Source organism: Wyeomyia smithii, chromosome 2, assembly GCF_029784165.1.
Source record: "Wyeomyia smithii strain HCP4-BCI-WySm-NY-G18 chromosome 2, ASM2978416v1, whole genome shotgun sequence".
Classification (NCBI taxonomy): domain Eukaryota; kingdom Metazoa; phylum Arthropoda; class Insecta; order Diptera; family Culicidae; genus Wyeomyia; species Wyeomyia smithii.
Window position 1 is genome coordinate 251,211,524 of NC_073695.1, and position 21,585 is coordinate 251,233,108.

Below are 21,585 nucleotides of genomic sequence, written 5' to 3' on the forward strand. Positions count from 1 at the left end.
TAAATCATTGAAGGCTTCATGCTCATCCGACTTTGCTAGGAGCCGGGCTGACCCCATTCACTAGTTAATGATCTTACCCCGACAGCACAAATTTTGTTAGAGTATTTCTATTAATTTATCGCTTTAGCTCACCTCCGATCGGATTCCATAGATTGCTAATAATATAGCTAGCGAATTGTAGAGCAGTTAAAAATAATTTTAATCTTTTTACATGAATAAAAGCAAACACTGATCGACGTTATGTTTACGTGGAAACTCATTTAAGTCGAAAAAAAGCTAGGGACACCAAAATTCACAGGAATGGTTGAATAGCTAAAATCATTCATTCTTTTCCGGTTTAACGCTTTGGAGTGGACCTGTGTTGACCAGTGTATTGTTCCACTCGCGAATAACTTCATCCGTTTGCTTTGACTACAGTAGCATGTGTTTTATTTATTATTTTGACATTTGAAGATTCACTGCGGGTACAAAGTGTTTTTAAAATACCTAGTTAGAGTATATAACACTATATTTGCACATATTTAAAAACACAGTTATGTATTTGGTTTTTCTAGTAAAACTCTAGGGATGTCGACCTTACAACCAGTACTGGTCTTACCCCTAGCTCGAAGCTCTCCCTAAAATTCAAACAATTAATTAAGTTTTACAAAACAGATGTTTTTGTAGGTTCTTCCAATGTGAAATTTTTCATTGATCTCTCTTTTTGAAAATTGTATTACGATAAGCAGTTTATCTTGTTGGTATATTTTGAACGTTGCAATTTGAATTGAAAGGAGTATAGTATTTGAATATTTTTCAGTTCAGTTCATAATTTTGAAAAGTATAATTGGGTCCTGGTATCGGGAGGCGATAGGAGATTTGAAATTTTCTTTTTGTGCGCACGAATTAGATTAGATTATTAGGTTATTGAACAGAAAAAAATTATTTTGAACTTAAACAAATAATAGAATATGGTTTTTTTTAGAATGGGTTGACGAAAAATTGGAATGCACCTGTGAGCCCATATAACCATCCTTCTAACGACGGCAGCGCCACATTACAAAACGCGCTCGTATTTTCGTTACAAACCCAAACTCTGTACTCTCAGCATAGTTCTCCCTCTCATTTGCCGCCCTTATCTTGAGTATTCCCATCGCCTCGAAAAACCCCCAGCCATCGTACGACTCAGTACCAAAACAGCTGCTGCTGCTGGTGCTGCCGTTATGTTTCGATGCATTTTCCTGGAACGAAGAGAACCTCTCCCCAAGCCTCCAAAGAGCGGAAACCCACGTGCCAGAAGATCGCTCAGCGCGCGGTGATGACGATTGTACTATTCTCACTTCTGGTCGCATGAAAAGGAATCTTGGAACCGTGTAGTGACGAGTTAGGATTTAGTACAACTTTAGCCTCGGTCGTGACGTGATGTGACTAACTGGGTTCGTTCGGAAAAACCGTACGCGCGTGCTAAAGACTGGCGGTGAAAACCGGGCGTTGGGTGACCGCACTAGCGAGATCTCGGACTTTTCACACGGGAGTCCCCGTTTGCGCGTGGGAAATAGTGCCAGTTGTTGCTGAGGGCATTTTTTTTCGTTGTCATTTGTGAATTGTAACGCTAAACAAAAAAATGGCATTTCTCGGTGGTCACGTTGTTGTTTGTTTGTTTCGATAACAGAAAACCCGAAAGTGTGCGCTAGCTTAGATAATCGTGATTATTAGAAAAGGGCAATAATTGTGCCCTCGTCAACCGAATAGTGTTTGTTTCAGCGTACGAAATCTAATGAATAAAGATTCAGTATTACCTTCAAGTGTGCGAAAAATTGGTTTTGATGCCAACGTTCGGCACGAGTGCTGCCAAAATTAGGTTGTGTGCTGGGGGATGTTATTCCGTAGTACCGCATTGCTTGCTCACAAGAGGGGTTTTGAGCAAAGGGCCCAGTGAAGAAAAGAAAGCTCGTGTACGTGGATTGAAAGGGAAAATAAAATATTTTTCCAACTCGTAGCTCACAACAGTTCACGCGTGGCGTAAGGATTGTTCCTGCGAAGCAGAAAAACACTTAATCCATTTTACCGAGTTGTCAAAGAGGTTGGCGAATTGTTTTCCGGCAAAATGTTATTGGTGGATTTTCCTGGCTGGTGTCAGGTATTTTATGCCGTGATAATTTACATGCTGCTGGAATGAATAAGTAAATCGAAATAAAAATTCCAACATTATCAGCATAAACAAAGCCAACGGGGTGAACGAATGTTTGCCCTCCCCGGACCCAACAGTAGACTGGCTGAAACCGAACTAGAAGGAATGTAATTGAAAATGATGCTTGTTTTTCATCCCCTGCAGTCTGACAGGGCGGGAATCTTTCCAGCCTTCTTTTCGAAGCATATCGTGAGGAAAGTGTGAACCATGGGCTGGTGCGAAGTGGGCATAGTTGGCCTCTAGAGTGAGATAAAATTCTACTTGCCGAATGCGGAACCGAACTGCGGAATGTGTCCTATTTGCCTTTTTATTATGTACCATTGGAGGTATTGGGGCGTTAGCAAAAATTCCCTCGTGAACGGGGCGCAGTGAAGTGATGGAGAAGAAGATAATTGTTTAGAGGCCAATTCAGAACTGCTCTCGTTGTCTGTCTCGGTCGATCGATAGAACCAGCCAGAATAGTTCCTGGGTGATAAACAGTTTAAAAAGTGATTTTTTTTTGTCGGTGCAAGAGAGAGGCAAATTTTATCGATTTTTGTGTGCGTGATTTGTTGTAACGTTTTGTTATTTGACCGTAAAGGTCGACAGCTGGCAGAGGAGCCCAAGCCGAAGAAGAGCAAGATCGAACAAAAGTTTGCTGTGAAAGTGAAAGCAACCGTGCCGGGTTGGATTCTGCCAAAATAATACCGGCAAATGAGGCTATCAGAGCAGGAAACTTGAAAAACAGAAAAAGTAGATAGGCTGGGATTCTTCGGTAACGACGAAAAAGGTGGGACATTTATTTATATTTTTATTTTTCTTGGGAATAACATCATAATGCCGAGCGATATCATTTTTTGTCTTGTATTCATTTTTACACTTTAAATAAGCTTTTCAATATCAGTTTGAACGAAATGAATTATTCGATTACGCCTAATATTGACAGCATCATTTAATTATGATTGCAAAAATTCGACACAGCGGTATGTTGTATGCAACAAGTGTCAACGTTTGTTGTTACCTCATTCATAACTTTCTTCTAAGTTAATCGGTATTATGCGGCTCGAGCACAATGTTTGTGGTTAAAAAGATTCATTAATGTTCAAGCAATGTATCTTTATCTGTTTGTAGTGAGCGGAGCTGTATGGAAGTGCTAATAGTTTTTAATCAAGATTGACGAAATTTTATACAGTCACTCTACAAGTATGGGCCAGGCAGAATTATCGGTCACTTTTATGAAAATGCGTTTATTCTCAAACGAAAAAACATCATACCAGAATTTATCCCGTACCTAGGCGATTGAAATGATTTTAATTTACCAATGTCATTAAAAATGGATATAAAAAAACAAGTAAAATTGGTTCCGAGCGCATCCTAAAATACAGTTTTATTTTATTAGTTTTATTACGCTTGAATCGCCTCTAACAGCGAGTGCTTTGAATGATCAAGACGTTTTCGATTTTGATGCGTTATGAGCTCTTCCGGTAATCACTTTGTACAAAGCTTTGGCATTTACAAAAAAATGGTACATTATACTCAATAAGTTTTTTTGAGTTTCTTTTCTGCCGAGTGCCTGTTATCTTGTTTAACTTCACTTCACAATAAATTTGAATTATTTTTTGGACTGCCACTTACTGGTGTAACAGTTAATTTGTGTTCAAAAAGTGTCTTAAAATCATTTCCTGAATTCTTTCCGAGTTCTTAGAGTGACTCTTTTCTAAACCCATATCGATACAAAGATATCGGATTATAATGAAATACTTTTTTGAACAATTTTTGGTATAAAATTATGCTCGACACTGTGAAGAAACTGAGCAACGTGTTTTTTTCATGTGCTTTTTGTGAAATTTTTTTCAAAGTACGTACCATATTCTAACTCAAATTTGTTCTGAAGAGAGAGGGGTCAGTCAAAGTATTTAATTTCAACATAGAATCAGTCACATCAACTTGACAGATTGACAGAATTATTGTTTTTAGTACCACCGGTGTAAAGTTATGTTTCCTTTTCGTTAAATATTAAACAGAAAAAGAGATTTTTATCCCGGGCCTAAAATTCATCTTTACATAAGAAAATCCAGTAGAATGAGGGTTCAACGTTTACGATTACGACCGTAATTAATTGTTCCAATATAGTTAGTACTAGCTTTAATCCCACTTCAAATTATTAATGCTGCTCTCGTCACACAAATCCTACCTCGTCTTTGTGCGTTTGAAAGAGCAGTTTCAAAGGCAGAGCCGATTGCAATTGAACTGACAACTTCGAGCGATTTTACTGACAGCGCACCAAATTCTGGTTGATAGGCAAAACCTAGTTTCTCTGTCAATGTCGTGTACTTTCGCTTGGCTGGCTATCCTCGAAGTAGATTGACTTTGAATCAGAAAAGATACTGCGATTCGACATTTTGCCCTCTTTCACACAAGCTGATGTGTTTTGATTTAAAATTCATAGCTTTCGTTTGCATGACTGTGTGTTACACTGATGGTGTTATGTTAAAGCTACCTGTTGAATGTATTAAACTTGATTGAATCTCATTGGATTGTTTAGTAAATCCAGTTTACTTCCAATGAATATTTGTTTATCAAATTGGACATTGCAAATATGTCAAGCAATTCTTGGCAAAAATTAGTAAAAATTGCAGACAATGCACACTGGGAACATATGAGCCCAAATTCCCATTATTAGAATCCGCTGGGCTGGCAACCTGAAATAAAGCATTTCTTATGTAAAATTGGTCAATAAATCGATTGGTGATAGTTTCATTCTATGCAGGGCACAGGAAAGGGTCTATATTTCCAAAAATACGCAAATATACGGTTGAAAGAAGCAAAGTAGACCATTTTCCGTGCCCTACACAAAATGAAACCATCACCAATCGATTTGTAGACCAATTTTATATAAAAAATACTATATTTCAGGTTGCCATTCCAGCGGCAATTATTTAGTGAAAAACAGGAACTCATATTTTCACATTTAGTGACTGAGCGAGAGTTGTCATGCAGTAAAATCACTTATTCGTGCCCCTGCTCGCATAACTGAGCTATTAGCTATTTTACGTGTAGTTGTCGGCTAAATTGCCGTGGTGTGTATACTCTGCTGAGTCCACGACGTAGCAGCAGGACCAAGTAATCCTCATGACTATCTTTTGCTAGGGTTACAGTAATGAATCCATTTTTCGTCTATACGATGAAGAAAACTCTTACTCTAGCCGATGGAACAGTTGTTCATAGGTCGAAATATTACTCTCAACGTGTCTTGGCTTCAAATCATAAGATCCTTATTTTTGAATCATTCCCAAAGCATCGCTTCGCTGGTAGGAGAGGCTTGGTGCGTGTGGCATGGATCCCTATCGAGCAATTCCTTTAATTCAGCTCCTTCGAAGGTTTTTGGCCTTTCTTCATGCTGCAGATGCAAACACCGCAATAATCACACCGACGAGACCATGACTCAGAGTAGCGTTTTTGTATTTTTTAAACTCTTGATGCGCTTCAGTTGACATTTTCTTAGAGTAAATTACAAAATTACTCATTTCCGCAAGTGATGATTTTTTTGGCACAAAATAAGACATTTTCATACAACTAAAAGTATATAACGCCACTATAAAATCACTAACGAGTCAAAGGGATTTTTACCGTGTTGTGTCTTGATCAGAAGTTACTGCTGACGCCATCTATCGACATATAGCGAGGCTTTAGCTGCCCACCTTATAGTTTTATTAGTAACTAGTTGACCGGTAAACTTCGTCCCGCCTAGTTTTTTTCTTTATTAAAATAATTTTAGACATTCCAAATTGATGAATTCCTTGCGATTTGTATAAAGTCTGCAAATGCATACGGATACGATCAAAGTCAAAAGACAAATCGTTGGAAATGATTGATTTTATCGGATTCTGTACAAAATCTTGATTTTGCAAATATCCATACTCGGTCATTTCGGGCTGTTTTTCAGAAACCGGAAGTCGCTATCTCAGCATTCAAAATGGTATCTGGGGTCGATTTCAGGCTTCTGTGCATCATCACGATTACGGAAATGTTCATATTGGGTTGTACTTGGTCACTTTGGACTGTATCCCAGAAACCTTGAGTCGTCATCTTGGACTTCAGAATGGCATGTGAAGTTATGGTTATGGTTCCGGAAATATTTATATTGGATGGTATTTGGTCATTTTCGGCTGATTTCCAGACAACTGAAGACGCCATCTTAGAATTCAAAATGGTGTCTGTGGTCGACTTATGGCCTCAGTGCATCATACAATATCGACAGGTTCCGAAAATTTCCATGTCGGGTAGTTTTTGGTAACCATTTTTCAGGAACCGGAGGTCGCCATCTTGAATTTCAGAATGGCATTTGGAGAATATTTTTGGTCTTTTAGCGTCATTCTGGTTTCGGAAACACCCATATTGGGTGGTATTCGGTCATGTTCAGCTGTTTTCCAGAAACCGAAAGATTTCATCTTAAATTAGAAAATGGCGTCTGGAGTCGAATTTTGGCTCCTGTGCATTATTCCGATCATTTTAGGTTATATTCCGGATAATTTGATTGGAATATTTGTTTAAATTGAAAGGTGAAGAACCGCCATGGAATGAGCGGGGGCCTAGTGTGGTTGGTAACGTCTCCGCCAACCACGCTCGACGCCTGGGTTCGAATCCCACCGCCGACATAGGTGTCGATGGTTGTGAGGTGGCGTGATCCACTCACAACCAACCAAACTGGTCTAGATTCAATCCTAGCCGACACCGGGAGATTTTCTGAGGCGAAAAATCTCTGGGATCACGCCTTCCATCGCATGAGGAAATAAGGCCGTTGGCGCCGGTCCGGTAATAAACGGGTCGTGAGTTAGGGTCCTGAGTGTGGAGTCGCCTCCCTGGGCGTCGGTGATTGGCCACAACAGTGACGGAACAAGACCGACGGAAAATAAGCGAGAATAAAAAAAAACCGCCATGGAATACATTATTTTGGCAATGTACTTTTTTTTTAGATATGCTAAAGATAAATGATGATTTCTGTACTGAAAAATATCATTTACAGCTAGTTTGGAAACAAAAATAACGATATTTCAGGTTAAAATTTGTTTATTTTGGTTCACAAGCTGCTTGTTGCTAAATTTGCTCTTATTTGATCGTCGCTAGACTGACTTCGATTCAGTTTGTTGCAAAAGCTCAAAAACTAGCTCTGAAATTAAAATCTGTGGTTTCCTGCGAATTCATCAGTATTTCTTTAATAGTATGGAATGATCATTGTTGAAAATTACATTTTTTGAGCTTTCATCAAACTTTACTCACTTCTCCAAATTTCACGTAATTAACCCTTAACTAAGGTTACTTTAAGTGAATTCAATACTTTTTTATTATTTGGAAACTTGTTTGATCAAATTTGATTGAGTTTTGACTGAGTTAGCAGAATTTTTCGAAAATATGAAAAATTGCACCGGGCATGCAAGGGTTAATTTTGACAGGTATGTGAATCATGCAAAAGTTGCGTTTAGGGACACGTTAACATTGCCTTGTGTTGTAAGAGCAATATCTTTGATTAGTATTTTTTATCATGAATTTTCAGGTGATCAATTTCACCCCATTCCACGGTACCATTTATTTGATTAGTTCTCGAGATGTTTAGAATTTTGTGTTTCATTTGCATAGGACCTCTCTTCTCCAGAATAGATAAGGGTCTCAAACTATTTTAGTAACCTTTCGCGACCCCTAAAAACCCTATATACAGAATTTCACGTCGATTGGTGCAGTAGTTTCCAAGCCTATATGGATCAGACAGACAGACAGACAGATAGGTCTGCATTTTTATATGTTTGGATTGAGCACAACCCAAAAAATACTAGAAAAATATCCTGAAATGAGTCTCAGTTAAAATCCGTTTTTATATTATCAAATTATAACTCCCAAGAAACAAATATTTAACACTAGCTGAATGTACCCGGCCTTGCTCGTGTAAAAATTTCTGCTTTTTTTTATAATTTTCTATATTTCCATATATTTTTTCCAGCCCGAGCATTTCAAATAATATTTCTATTTTAGTAATAAACTTGCTGATATACCACCTTTTTCGTTGATTCACAATCGATGCGGAGGCATTCCAATTGGGTCGAGTGAGTTAAAAAATTCCGTTGGAAAATGGATTACTTCATCAGCATCTTCGACGGTATCGATCAACTTACAATAAACTATAATTACACTTAAATTACATAATCAATAGCCTAGGCTCATCTCTGATAGTTAAAATCATTGCTTGCTATGTCTTCTCGTTTTACTTTTTTTGTGTAAACAATATCAATATCATTCTGATAGTTGAACATCAGTCTTCATGAATTAATTAACAATTTGGAGATACGGGGACTATCTCCAGATTTTTCTCAAGTTTTGAATAACTTCCAGTGCAGAAAAAAAACCTTCGCTATACCAAACGTTCGGACACCAATTTTCGGTTTTGGGGAATCAGCTCTGACTTATGAACCTAATATCAGGGAGTATTTGAATATTTTTCTTCAGGAATTTGAAAATAGCGTTGGACGCCCGTTGTCATTTTCTGAACATAGTTCTCTTTCTAGAAAAAGGTCGCTTTTTACGCGGCTATTTTTACGCGGATTCCGGAATTTACGCGGTATTTATTTTCGCGCGGATTTCGGTTTCCTTTCACTCGGAATGCAGAATTAACACTGGTTTTTTTATGCGGATTCCGGAATTTACGCGGTTTTATTTTACATGGATTCCGGAAGTTACGCGGTTTTTTTTTACGTGGTATGTATCCCCCGCGTAAAAAGTTGCTTTAGTGTATTGACATTAGTTAACCATTTTACTTAGTTTTACACAGCTTAACAGAAAGCAGAAATCGCGGAATCGATTTCTAAACAACGTTTCAATATTACGTCCAAGCCTTCTTCTGTATTCTAGTAACCTTTCCAGAAAATGTAATCCGCCATGCACGATTTAAAAATTTGCGCCGGAGATGAATATTTGGATTCTGGACGTCATCTTGATATCGAAAATATACATATTGCAGAGCATATATTCGTTTTTCATAAAACTCTAAAACCGGAAGTCGCCATATTGAATTTAAAAAATGTCATGGGAGTTTTAGTTCTGCTTTCTAAAGGTCATCCTGGTTCCGGAAATACCAATGTTTGGAGGTTTGTAAACGTTTTCTACAGTTGTATACAGCTTCCCAGCAACCAAAAGTCACCATAAACATCGGGAATCATATTCCGGTCCCTAGACATCAACTTCCGGCCATGACCGACCGAGGCCATGGAAGTTATCGTACCTTTACAAAAAGTTTCCATAGGGCACTAAAAGACCTGATTTTCTTATAAATTAAGACCCCCTCCCTCTTTGATAGCTGCCCATTTCTCTTTTCGACATCATGTTCCGGTCTCTGGAAATCAGTTTTCCGGTCTCCAGATATGACCAAAGGCCTAAAAACTATCGTATTCATTCAGAAAGTTCCCATAATGCATGAAAATAGATTTTTTGATTAATTAAGACCCTCTCCTCCTTTGGGGGTTGCATCTCCTTCTTCACACTATTTCTATGACCACTTTCTCTGTACAAAGAACACGTATGTCAAGTTTGGTTAAAATCGGTACAATCATTCGAGAGTTATGCTGGAACATACATACATACATACAAAACTTTTTTTAAATAAATAGCTGGATTGTAGGAGCTCTCATCTTATTTGATCCATGCTCTTAACTAAATTTTTATTCGGTAATAGTTGAGCTTCAGCAACTTTTCCAAACATATTTTTTATCCAAAACGCTGAATTGGACTCTCCATTATCAAATCATGCAAGAAATATGTCAAGAAATCGTTCCAAAAACGGATCAAAGCAGGTTGGATGTTTTGAAACACTTCTCTAGAAACATTTGCACGAAAGCCGATTTTCGGCTGCAAACAGACGTCACTACGTTTCAAAAAAGGCCATTATTTGGAAATATATGATCGATTTTCGTATGACGACGTCATTCCGATTCTGAAAATACCCATATTGCCAAGCATATAATTCAATTATTAATATTCGCAGATTTCCAGAAACCGGAAGTCGGCAACCCAAGTTTCAAAGTATCGTCAGATAACGATAACCGGTTCTTAAGAGTCATTTTTGCACCGAAAATTGCAACATTGGGGGGTTTGTGAGTGTTTTCCACAGCTTTAAATGGCTTCCCAGAAACCGGAAGTCGCCATCTTGGATTGAAAATGGCATCGAACATCATGTTTCGGTCTCTGGACATCAACTTCCGGCCTCCAAATATGACCAAGAACCTGAAAATTATCAAATTTCAATGAAAGGTTTCCATTATGTATGAAAATTTATTACTTTTGACCCCTCCTTCTTTAAGGGTGACCCCTCCTCCTATTAAATATTTCTATGACCACTTCCTTTATACAAAGAACACGTATGCCAAGTTTGGTTGGAATCGGTTCAGGCCTTCGAGAATTATGCTGGAACATACATACATGCATACATACAAAACTTTTCTTTTATATAAATAGAAGAAGATAGAATAGAAGATAGATAGATAGATAGATAGATAGATAGATAAAAGATAGATTTAATTGTGTCAGAAGTTGACACTGTTCTGGTTTCCAGCTAGTTTTTTTGCGGTAATTTCTGTACGAAACAATCGTTTGGCGTCCTCCACAAGTTAAGTAAATATATTTTTCAAATTTTTATCTCCCTTTCCATTAAAATTTCGTATCACCCCTCTCTATCACAAGAAACATTTTTGACGTGGGACTACGTCTTTGTTTTCTATACTGCGATGCATTCTGTAAAATTTGAAATGAAACTGGTTGCGTCAGATTTCAAACGATAATAACAGCATAACCTCATGATGGCTAACAATAACCAATATGTTGTTGGATACATAAAACATTGAACAATCTTGCAATACGTTATTCATCATTGTTTTTTCATTGCAAAGCGATAAAAATCGATAAAAAGTTTCAAGGACAAATTTGAACGAACAATAATACAATCACATGCAAGCATTCCTAGCACAGACGACATGAATAGACATCAACCATTCCCTGTGATATTCTATGTATCAATGAAAAAAAAAAATTACAGTCTCCCCGTCCCATTAGGTCAGTTTTTGTTTGCTTCCAAGAACTTAGACTAATTTGATGTCTCGCAGGTAAAGATTTTTCGAAAAGTTTGAAACAATCCCTTTCTTGAGCAATTTTTAAACCTGCTGTAAGAGCGTAATAAAAACTGATGTCTTGAAAGAAAACATACTGGTAAAAGCAACAGTACCGTAGAGTATATGTGGACCAGTGCACCGCTAGAGGCCATCCACATACCACGTGAACAGATGTTCAACGATTTTTAGTTTAGTTCCACGTCACCATTTCATACAACCTTAGAGCTGTATACCTTATAGTATTTATTTTATTTAAAGCAGTACCTATATGTAAAGTTGACAATAGACAAATGAATTAACCCTAAAATGGTCTATTTTGTCTAGAATAAAATCAAAAATAGTATTACTCGTTTTATAGTCTATAAAAACAGTCAGGTTTTTTACGCGGTTTTATTTTTATACGCGGTTTTTTAACGAGGTGTTTTTTACGCGGATTTTTGAACTAACGCGGTTTTTTTACGCGGATTTTTGAATTAACGCGGTTTTTTTACGCGGATTTTTTAGTTAACGCGGTTTTTTTTTACGCGTTAATTAAAAAAAAAATTTCACGAATTTCCGAATTAACGTGGGTTTGGAACCAGAAACGTTTAAGTGTTTATCTAGTAAAAGACATAGTCCAAAATATACTCTCTGCCCACCGAAAGATCCGGAATGACCGTCAAAGAAGACAATTAAATACTGTATTAAATACTGGTTCTAGAGTGTCTCGGATTTTTTCTGAAGCCCTCCTTACTGGACTACTTTACGCGGATTTAAAAAAAAAACGTGTTTTTTAACGCGGATTTTTGAATTAGCGCGGTTTTTTTACGCGGACTTTCGAATTAACGTGGTTTTTTTTACGAGGTACGTATCCCCCGCGTAAAAAAAACCTGACTGTAAAACCCAAATTAATCCACCTAGTGGTGTGACCCAGCCTTTCTCATTCGAACTTATTATTTGTTCAAATAGAATTACACAACACTCCCATTTAAAAAAAATACACCTTGAAAATTTCTGCTGGATTTATTTTCCACTTTAAATAACGAATTTCTGATAGCCAACAGCACAGTTATATCGACCATTCAAAACCAAACATTCACACACATATGAGCGTACATTAACACTTACACATGCAAATACCATGAAACAAATGTGTTTCATATACATCACGCGAAAAATCATAAATGAAGAAAAAATCACGCGAAAAACCCACTGCAAACTTATTCTATTGCTCACCCCTAACTACACACACTGTGCAGGCGTTATTTATGCGACTGAAAGGAATGTCTCATCACACACAGAAGAGTCAGCTGACGCTGATAACTCTTATAGACCTGTGTGATCGAGACCAAAGCCAGTCTGAGTCATGTCTGCGAGTGCAACACAACAACGGATGGTGCTTCGTAGGGCTATTTTTTTTTCGAATTAATTTCTATCTTTAATCGCATCCAGACGGGACATGAACCCGCAGTCTCCCTTACTACTTCACTGGTTGCCGGAATACTTCCTAAAATGGCCAAATTCTGCCCAATCAAGTTATAGTACAACATCAAATTAAAAAAAATGTTGAGGTTACGTATTTTGATCGTTGCTCTAGTTCAAACAGTCTCCGAGCCACTTTTTTTCCATAGCTTTTAAACCACATGCTTAAACATTATAATTGTTTTAAAGACAAGTTTATTTGGTCCATTGAATCCAACTATGTTCAGATCGGTTGTGTAGTTTCTGTGGTACCTAATTGAGTTTTGTGATTTTTACAATTTGATACATAACGGACAAAGTTAAAGTCCGATAACAGTGTAATTAAATAGGATTGTATTGCGCAACTAGATCTTTTATTTGCGACTAATTTAGTGAAAATCGGTCCAACCACTCTGAAAAAATTGACTGAGTTTAAGCAATCTTTGGAAAATGTTTCTTTTCAAAACGTGATTTCCTTCTTTTACACATATCTTTTATACATAATTTAGAACCACATGTTTAATCATTAGTTAAGGATTTTCAAAACAGGCCGTTCATTTGGCACCAGTTTTGTTTAAATTTGTGTTTTAGTTTCTGAGATAATGAAATTTCGTTATTTTCACATTTTGATACACGGTGCCTGAACTAAAAATCCGATTACAATGAAGTTCAATAGGATGTTATGAGGCCACTAGACTTTTCCTTTTTAAACTAATTTCGTGAAAACCGGTCAAGCCATTTCTGAGAAAAGTTAGTGAGTTTAAGCAGTTTTTGGTATATGCTTTGCTTTTATAACGTGATTTGACATTTTTATAAATAACGGACAAAGTTACAAACCGATTACAATGAAATTCAATAGCAACCTATGGGACAGCTAGGCCTTCCATTCGAAACTAATTTTGTGAAAATACAGCCATCTTTGTGAAAAGTGAGTGAGTTTAAATAGCTTCAGGAAAACATTTCTTTGCATAACTTTTGAACCATATGTTTAGTCTTTATGAAATTTCTAAGTTAAGAGTTCTGAAGATAGCCCGTTCATTAGACATCAGTTTTGTTGAAATCGGTTGTGTAGTTTCTGAGATATTGATGTTTCATCATTTTTACATTTTGATACATAACCTCTAAACCAAAAATCCGATTACAATGAAATTCAATAGAAACCTATGGGGTAACTACACCTTTCATTTGCAATTAATTTCACGGAAATCGGTTCAGCCATCTCTGAGAAAAGTAAGTGAGAAAAAAAAGTTGCACATACACACACACACACACGCACACACACATACATACATACAGAAAATGCTCAGCTCGTCGAACTAAGTCGAGTGATATACGACATTCGGCTCTCTGGAGCACTTTCATACCTTTAGTTTTTTCAGTGATTGCTATACCTTTCTAGGAGAAAGGAAAAAGTTAAATGTTTCATAACTGATCCTCATGTCAAGATGTTGCAACTGGTAAAGACAGCCACAGACTAGCAAGTTTTGATCTCACTCTGGTGTAGTAAACCCCACTGTGAACTATCACGCTGAAACAATTAACCAGCCACCAAACAATACTCTCTGCCGAATAAATGCATAACGTGCGAAAAGTGCGAAAGCAATATAAAATAGTTATCAGAAAGGCAGTTGCAGTTCTACGGTGGTGTATTCGGAAACGCATCTGACCGGAGATAAGAAGTTGTAGGTTCGTTTCCCGCTTGCTGAACCAATTTCTTTTTTCTGAAATTTTAGCTATCCAGTTTTCAATTAACTAATTTTTCTATCGTCAACCCTATTACCCAAAATAAAATTGAAAACTATTTCTACTGATTGTGATTTTTTTTAGTTTTGTTTTATTTTGAATTTTTGATTTATAAGTTAGGTTTTCTCTATCTCCCTCTCCTCTTTCGTAAGCACTTGCAAGAAAAGTGGATATTAACACCTTAAAACCATCCCAAAAAAATTAACACACATTCTCACGGCTGCAGACACTTAGTGCGACATTTTTGCCCAGGAATGAATTTTCTAGTTTATTTAATTTGTATAACTGCTGACAGATTTTTGTCGAAACAAAGTACATTAGCATTACGAAAGGATTATTTTTATATTTTGCGTTTATATTTGAGTTTCTACACACAAAGATGGTGCGAAACCACATCAATATTATACGAAATCAGCGCAACTTTGGATTAAGATTGAAACCTGGATAACAAATGTGTCTCATCTATTTCGTGTTTTGCTCAACAAAAATCACTAAAATAATAGAGTGTATACCAGCCATAGCATCGTCTCACATGTTTGTACATATTTAATGAAAGATTTTAAAAAAACTGACCTATTCGCTGAGTTATCATTACATCACGTTTTTCGCGCAATGTTTGTGCTAATTGGTAGAACGCTGTTGCTTAGGCTCGTTGCGTGTACAGGGTGAGGAATAATTAGCCGTGTTTTTTGTTTCAGTGTAAAACTAAGATTTGACAGATGTTGAAATGAGCTTACCTATGCAATTTTGACGTTAGACTAACGTCTATTTCGAAGTTAGGCGCCTGAATTTGACAACACGTAATTTAACCAGGGAAAATCAGGGAAAGGTGGTCAGGTTTTGAGCGCTTGTATAACAGTCATTTTTTTCAGAATATCGAGGTTTTGGTATCAACCAATCAGAAATTCTTTTTCAGTTGAATCTGTGTAACAAAAACAACCTATTGTTTGAGATACACTATTGAAAAATTGGTAGATAACATCGATTGTCTAAATCATACAGAGCAACCAATCACTACCTCTCTTCCTAAGCACAGGCGACACTAACGGATACAGCCGATCTGACTTTGTAAACGATTTGTTGTTGTTGTTGTTGTTGTTTTACTCGGGGTCGCTTTCTGTTCCTGATGCTTTTTTACTTTCCTTGCCTTTCCATATTCTTCTAAACTCCTCCCTCTTTCCTAATAACTGATGAAATCTGGATATAAAAGGTACCATTCGAACGTTCCACCCCACCATTGTCATTTCAAAACTGTGCCGGTATCATACGCACACCATCAAATTGAATTTCTCATTCGTGCGTTGGCCGGCAAAGCAGAAGGTTCTTTCTGAGGCAGCAGAAAGTTAGTGGTGGCAAATATAAGTAAAAAAAAAAAAACACTGGAACTCTGTAGGAGACTTTTTTCGAAATATTTTACTAAAGATGAATGGCCTTCAAACTCTTCTGATTTAAATCCAATGGACTATTTCGTTTGGTCTATTCTTGAATCCAGAGCCTGTACTAAACCACACAAATCATTGGTTCATTTGAAAGCTAGTCTAACCAAAGCTTGGGATGCCATATCTGTGGAAATACTATCCTCCATCGTCGAAAATTTCCATAAACGATTAAAGGCGTGCATTGAAGCCAAGGGTGGACATTTCGAGTCCGTGATGTAAATATTACGACCCATGCTAATGTATCTTAATATTGAAAGAATAAAGTTTCGACTAAAACATTGAACACGGATAATTTGTCCTCACCCTGTATAGTTTTCGACATTAGGGTGCCAATGGAAATCGACTTTCCGAATTCTGTTCAGCACTAGAGTTAAAAAATATCATCTTGTTGAAAAAAGTCCTCACGCAAAGTTTAGGCTGTACCAAATAAGTACCTGTAAAAACTGTGTTGCATAGAAGGATCACTTTTGTTAACCTTAGACAAATTACAGAACTTGCATGTTGTTCCTTTAGTTGATGATTCTAATACATACTTTTATTAAATTTCCGAGAAGGGAAGCAGGACAACAACAACATTTGCATCAAAACACGAGTTGGCATTTCGCTTCGAACTTTACAGAAATGTTTTGTTCTGTTCTCTAAGGGATGCATCTCAGATGATTTCAAGTGCACCAAGAAAAAAATATCAGTTTAATTAATGAACCCTGGAAATAATCTGTAGCCATCTGTACTCCTTGACAAAAATCTATAATCTGTGAAATACAGAATCTGTACCAGATCAAATGAAAAAATCTGTACTTTTCCAGATAAATCTGTACCTGTGGCAACACAATTCTCGTCTATCAATCTTAGTTTGTTCTAATTTTGAAGAACTCGCAGTTTTACACCTACTTGAGGGAGTCGCCTCATCAGTCGGAGGTGGTTTTTTCAATACTTTTTCGATGTGAAGTATTCGACACAGTGAAAAAATCTAAACACAGCTGTTGCATTTAGGGGCCGTCCACATTCCGCGTAAATAGAAAATCGTTATTTTAGACCCCCCCTTCCCTGTCCCTTTCTGTGGTCAATCGTGAAACAATCGTTGACAAACTTCCCCCTCCCCCTCCCTTGTTGTCAACGTGGATATTTTTTTACAAAAAGAAATTTAAAAACGTTTGGGTAAACCACAGACCCAATGATTTAGCATTAAAAATGTCGGTTTGAACCTATTCTAAACAAAAACAAAATTTTAATTTCAAACCAAAAATGGAAATGGAATTGAAATATGACGCGACATTTGCCAGTTCCATTTCCAATTTTACAGAATGCATACCAATATAGAAAACAAAGACGTAGTCCCACGTCAAAAATTTCCTGAGGAAAGCCCAGTCCAAAGGCCGAAACGTCGCGCATTTTTTGATTCACCGTTTCGATTCAAAACCCAACCCGTGGATTCTTACAAATTTCACATTACAATCGTTTTTACTTTGAATTTCACCTTAGAGAGTCCGTATTTACCTACTTTCCCTCCTGAATTCAAGTCAATTCAAATTCGTTTTCCATGATGCATCGCAATCGGAAAAACACGCTAACGTTCATGCAACCAACACTGTTTCCCCTAGTTCTAGCGCAAACACATTTCTGAGATTGATTGTGACAGTAGTCGTCTTACTATTGCGAAAACAATCACTCTAACTAACAGAGTAAAGGATGGATTGGGCAGTTATCGCTTCGGCCTTTGGCTTCCTGCTAGAACAATGGGACCCGCAATCTTCCAAAGTACATCACCGTTACCGGCATGGAAGGATGCGACTACCAGCAAAATAAATTGGTCTTAAAAAGAGCATAGCGTTGTGGTTCACTGCACTGATAAATGCTCACAAATTAATTCAGAGCCATTTGGGGAGGATGGCCGATTGTCATATAGTCGTATTCATGATTACTGGGCTGTTTGGGGTTCACGAGTTGAGAACAGGCACCGAACGTTAGCCGAACGCTGTGTATCCTTGGTCAATTTCGATGGCGAAAGTCGGCAAAGGCTGTGCTGCTTCCTGCTCTTGTGGCTTGTGGATGGAGTGCGTGTGTCTGTGTGTTTATGATTCATCTGTGCGGGGTCTGAGAGATCCGCATCCGCAGAGAATAAGCAAACGTATCTACGGAATGGGGTTGGATTGAAAAACATTACCATCGGTGCCGGGTAAGAGATACGAACGGGAAAATTCGGAACATTTCCATTTGCTAGGACGGCCCCTAACTAGAACTGGCGGCACGAATTGCAAAACCGGCATGTAAATTAGAAGGGAATTTATAAAACTCGAGCCGGTTTGGACAGCGCTGAGTGTTTGCAAGTGAGTTAGTGTGTGTCCATGTGCTCGTACTCGGCTCTGGGAAACCCGGGTGGACAGGGGAGATTTTGGTGTTGACCTTTTGTTTCTCTGGCTCGGTTTGGTTTGGCGCTCCGCCTTACGTTTTCCCTTCGTGTACCGTCGCTGCTAATTCCAAACGAGGCACTGACTAATGAATCGCACACTGAAACTGGCAACTCGGGTGTACCTAACTTCTTAATGGATGGGTCTTTTGATTTTTGCCTCCGGTGGGTGGGGACGAGAGACGAGTACGGAATTTTCGGGTGGACTGTTCAAGATATACTAACGAGTTTGTTGTGGGGGGAATTTACGAACGAATGGGGCTGACATGTTTTGCTCCGAGGGTGTGCAAATGGCTGACCGAGGCCGAGCTGAGCGTGAATCGGTGAAATGGGCAAAAACCACCTCGAATAATAACAATAACAGTGAAGCAATCTTGCATGCCTGGGTTCATTAAAAAGCATATAAGTGGGATAATGGGTAATGGTCATGACGTAATAAAAACGAATATTGTTCAAGTGAAGTCCCCAACAGTACAGGTTGAGCCGAAAATATGCTGGAATTGGTTTGTAGATAACCTTTTGTAATTATTTTGGTATTTAGTTTATATACAGCGCTTCATAGTTATAGTGGGCATGAGCCTGAATTTTCGGGTGGAAGGTAGATGTTACGACACTGTACCGGCTGATTAGAAAAATTAGTACTTTTACGTTGTTTAACTATGATTGCTTACCGGTTATTATTTCAAATAGTCTTCTCAACTGCGAATATTTTAAAGCAATTTTCTAAATTTATTGAAAATAAATCAATTTTTGACTGTTGAAACTAACATTACGACCATTTTTTTTTAGTTTAACAAAGTGTATTCATCTCCAATAATGCTCCAATAATGTTCCAATATTACTTCTTTTTTCGACTACACCATGTTAAACAGAGCTTAAAAGTTTCTAGCGTCTTGATAAATTGTATAAATTTCTGACAGAGCTAACACCCAGTGTAAGTTTTTATTGTAGACTAACTGAATCAGGTTATGTTACTTTTGCTTCAGATCTACTCCTGGTCCTTGTGCATTGCGTTGGCGATGAACTTTCCGAACATAAGCCTAGCAATATCGCATACAAATAACTGTACCGCAGGTGCCATGATAAACTTCTTCCGTTTCTGCACGTCAAAGCACTTCCGTTTAGCATTCATCATCGAGCATAAGAAAAAAAAACGCTCATAACGCGCCCCTAGCAGGCAAGACAGATTTTCCACTTAGGATCACTCAACGCAACAGTCTGTGAAATATAAATCATATATTCCGCTCACGTGCTGACACCTTTCGAAAGGTAGCCCACTTTTCCACCGTCGTCGTCATCAGTCCGTAGCGGAAAAAATGAATAAGAAGCAGCGAACCCTTTCCTACCACTTCGCCCTAGGGTTTCAAGGTTACAAACTCCCGGAGGCTTTGAAGTTCCGAGACGAGCGAGAGGATTTGCCAAGCTCAGAATTAATGCATATAGGTCGACCTCCCCGCTGGAAAATAAATCAACAGTGTGCCCTCCGTTTGGTGCTCCGCTGTTATTAATATTTTCTTTCAAGAAATCTTCGACAGCCACCCGCAGCGAGTGTGAGAGAAAACCCAGGCGAACTCCCGAAAACACAATCTTAAATGTAAATAAAGGATTATCCTTTTTTCCGTTTGCCACAGACGGAGTGATATTCGTTCCGAGCCGAAATGGGTCTTTTTGGGAATTGGGATTCCCGTTATGGCGGTACCCGCGAAAACTGAAAAGTCTCCGGTAGGCGAGTTATGAATTTTAATAACTGATAAGACGCAAGTCAGTTTCAACCTCGGTCGGTTTCGTGCTGAGTTGAACTTTTTTTTTTATTAAGCCGTAATCGGGAACGGGGGAGCGTAAGTGGGGCAGAAAATACGATTCCCCGTGGCAACTGAAATTATTCAATTTGTGATCTTGCTGGGAGGAGTTTACCGCTGTTTAATTGTTTCTGGGTAACGCTGCGGTCGATATTCCATCGAGTGATGTTTGCTGTACGTTGCGGGTCTTTTTCGTAATTATCGTTAAGCTCAGAGTAAAAGCTCTACCAATTGGCTTTTTTGTTTAAATTACTCACTTTAGCAGTTTGTATTGATTTAAATTGAATTGTAGGGAATACAAGTACCGTAACAATAAATTTGAAATACTCAGTTTAATTTTTTTTAATAACAGTAGTATTAATGTAACAGCTTTTTATTAAAATTTTACATCAAAAATGCTGATACCGTATAGTAACAAATAACAAACCGAGCTTTAAAAATGAATTTCGATGATGATGATGCATTTGGCATCACCCGCGGGGATTGGGTTAAGACATCAAATTTGTCAAAGCGTTTTATTCACAACTACAGAAATTACATGAAACACCGGTTTTTTCACGCATTTTTTCCTTCTTCTGGTTCTGGCTTATTACAAAGTAACTATGATTTTAAAATCGTTTGAAATTAAATTCAATAAAATGTATAATAAAGTCAAATAAAAAAATTGAAGCAAGCTCAGTAAACAAAACTTTTACAGTTAAAACATAAAAAATGATATAAATGCAGATGGTGACTTTTTTTTTATTCCAGCAGGACGTTCTGAGCTTTCGGAATAGTTTTATATACTTTTGAATATAGATTTAATAAAACTTTTGAACTCCTTCAAGTAAATCACACACATTATAATATAGGAACAGGTGTATGTGTGCGTGGCTTGCATCATGACACTGGTTAACACAGGTTCTGACCTAGAGCTCAAACTAAAAAAATGATAGATTATAGGTATTTAATCATTCCTGTGAATATTGATGTCCTTAGCCATTTCAGTTACACGACATAAGCTCCCACCCACTCCAACGCGAACTCTAGCCGGAAACGAGTTTAAGGGGAAATTTGGACTTGGAGGTCGATAGTTATTTTCTAGAGAAAGACTTTCTTCTACAAAGTTGTTACATATGATGGACCGCACATTTTCCTGTAATCACAAATTAGAATGATCCACATTTTGATTAAATCCAGCATCTAACTTTCTTATCTTTGTAAATAGAGTTGAACGACATTCTGCAATATTGTAGCCACGTCAATTTTGCATAACTTTGTAGAAATTTTATTTCTATCTTTAAAATAACCGATAAATACTTCAGATGCGGCCCTAAAGCTCAAACTGGGAAAAAATGAAAGATTACCGATCAGTCGAAATAATCAGGATTATAACAAATCTCGATATTTTGTTACGAACTTTTTGTATCAACTTGAGTTCTAAACTAGTTCTCGTTAATAGTTAAAATATCAGAATTCC

General features: G+C 37.6%; 1 protein-coding gene across 2 annotated transcripts in view; it reads left to right on the forward strand.

Moving 5' to 3' along the window:
- The first annotated feature begins 1,391 nt into the window (after positions 1-1,391).
- Positions 1,392-21,585, forward strand: part of LOC129723412 (neuroligin-4, X-linked-like) — a 591,759-nt gene continuing 571,565 nt past the window's right edge. For both annotated transcript variants that reach the window (XM_055677612.1, XM_055677613.1), the window contains exon 1: positions 1,392-2,939. The gene's annotated coding sequence lies outside the window, so the exon portion shown is untranslated. The remainder of the gene's footprint in view (positions 2,940-21,585) is intronic.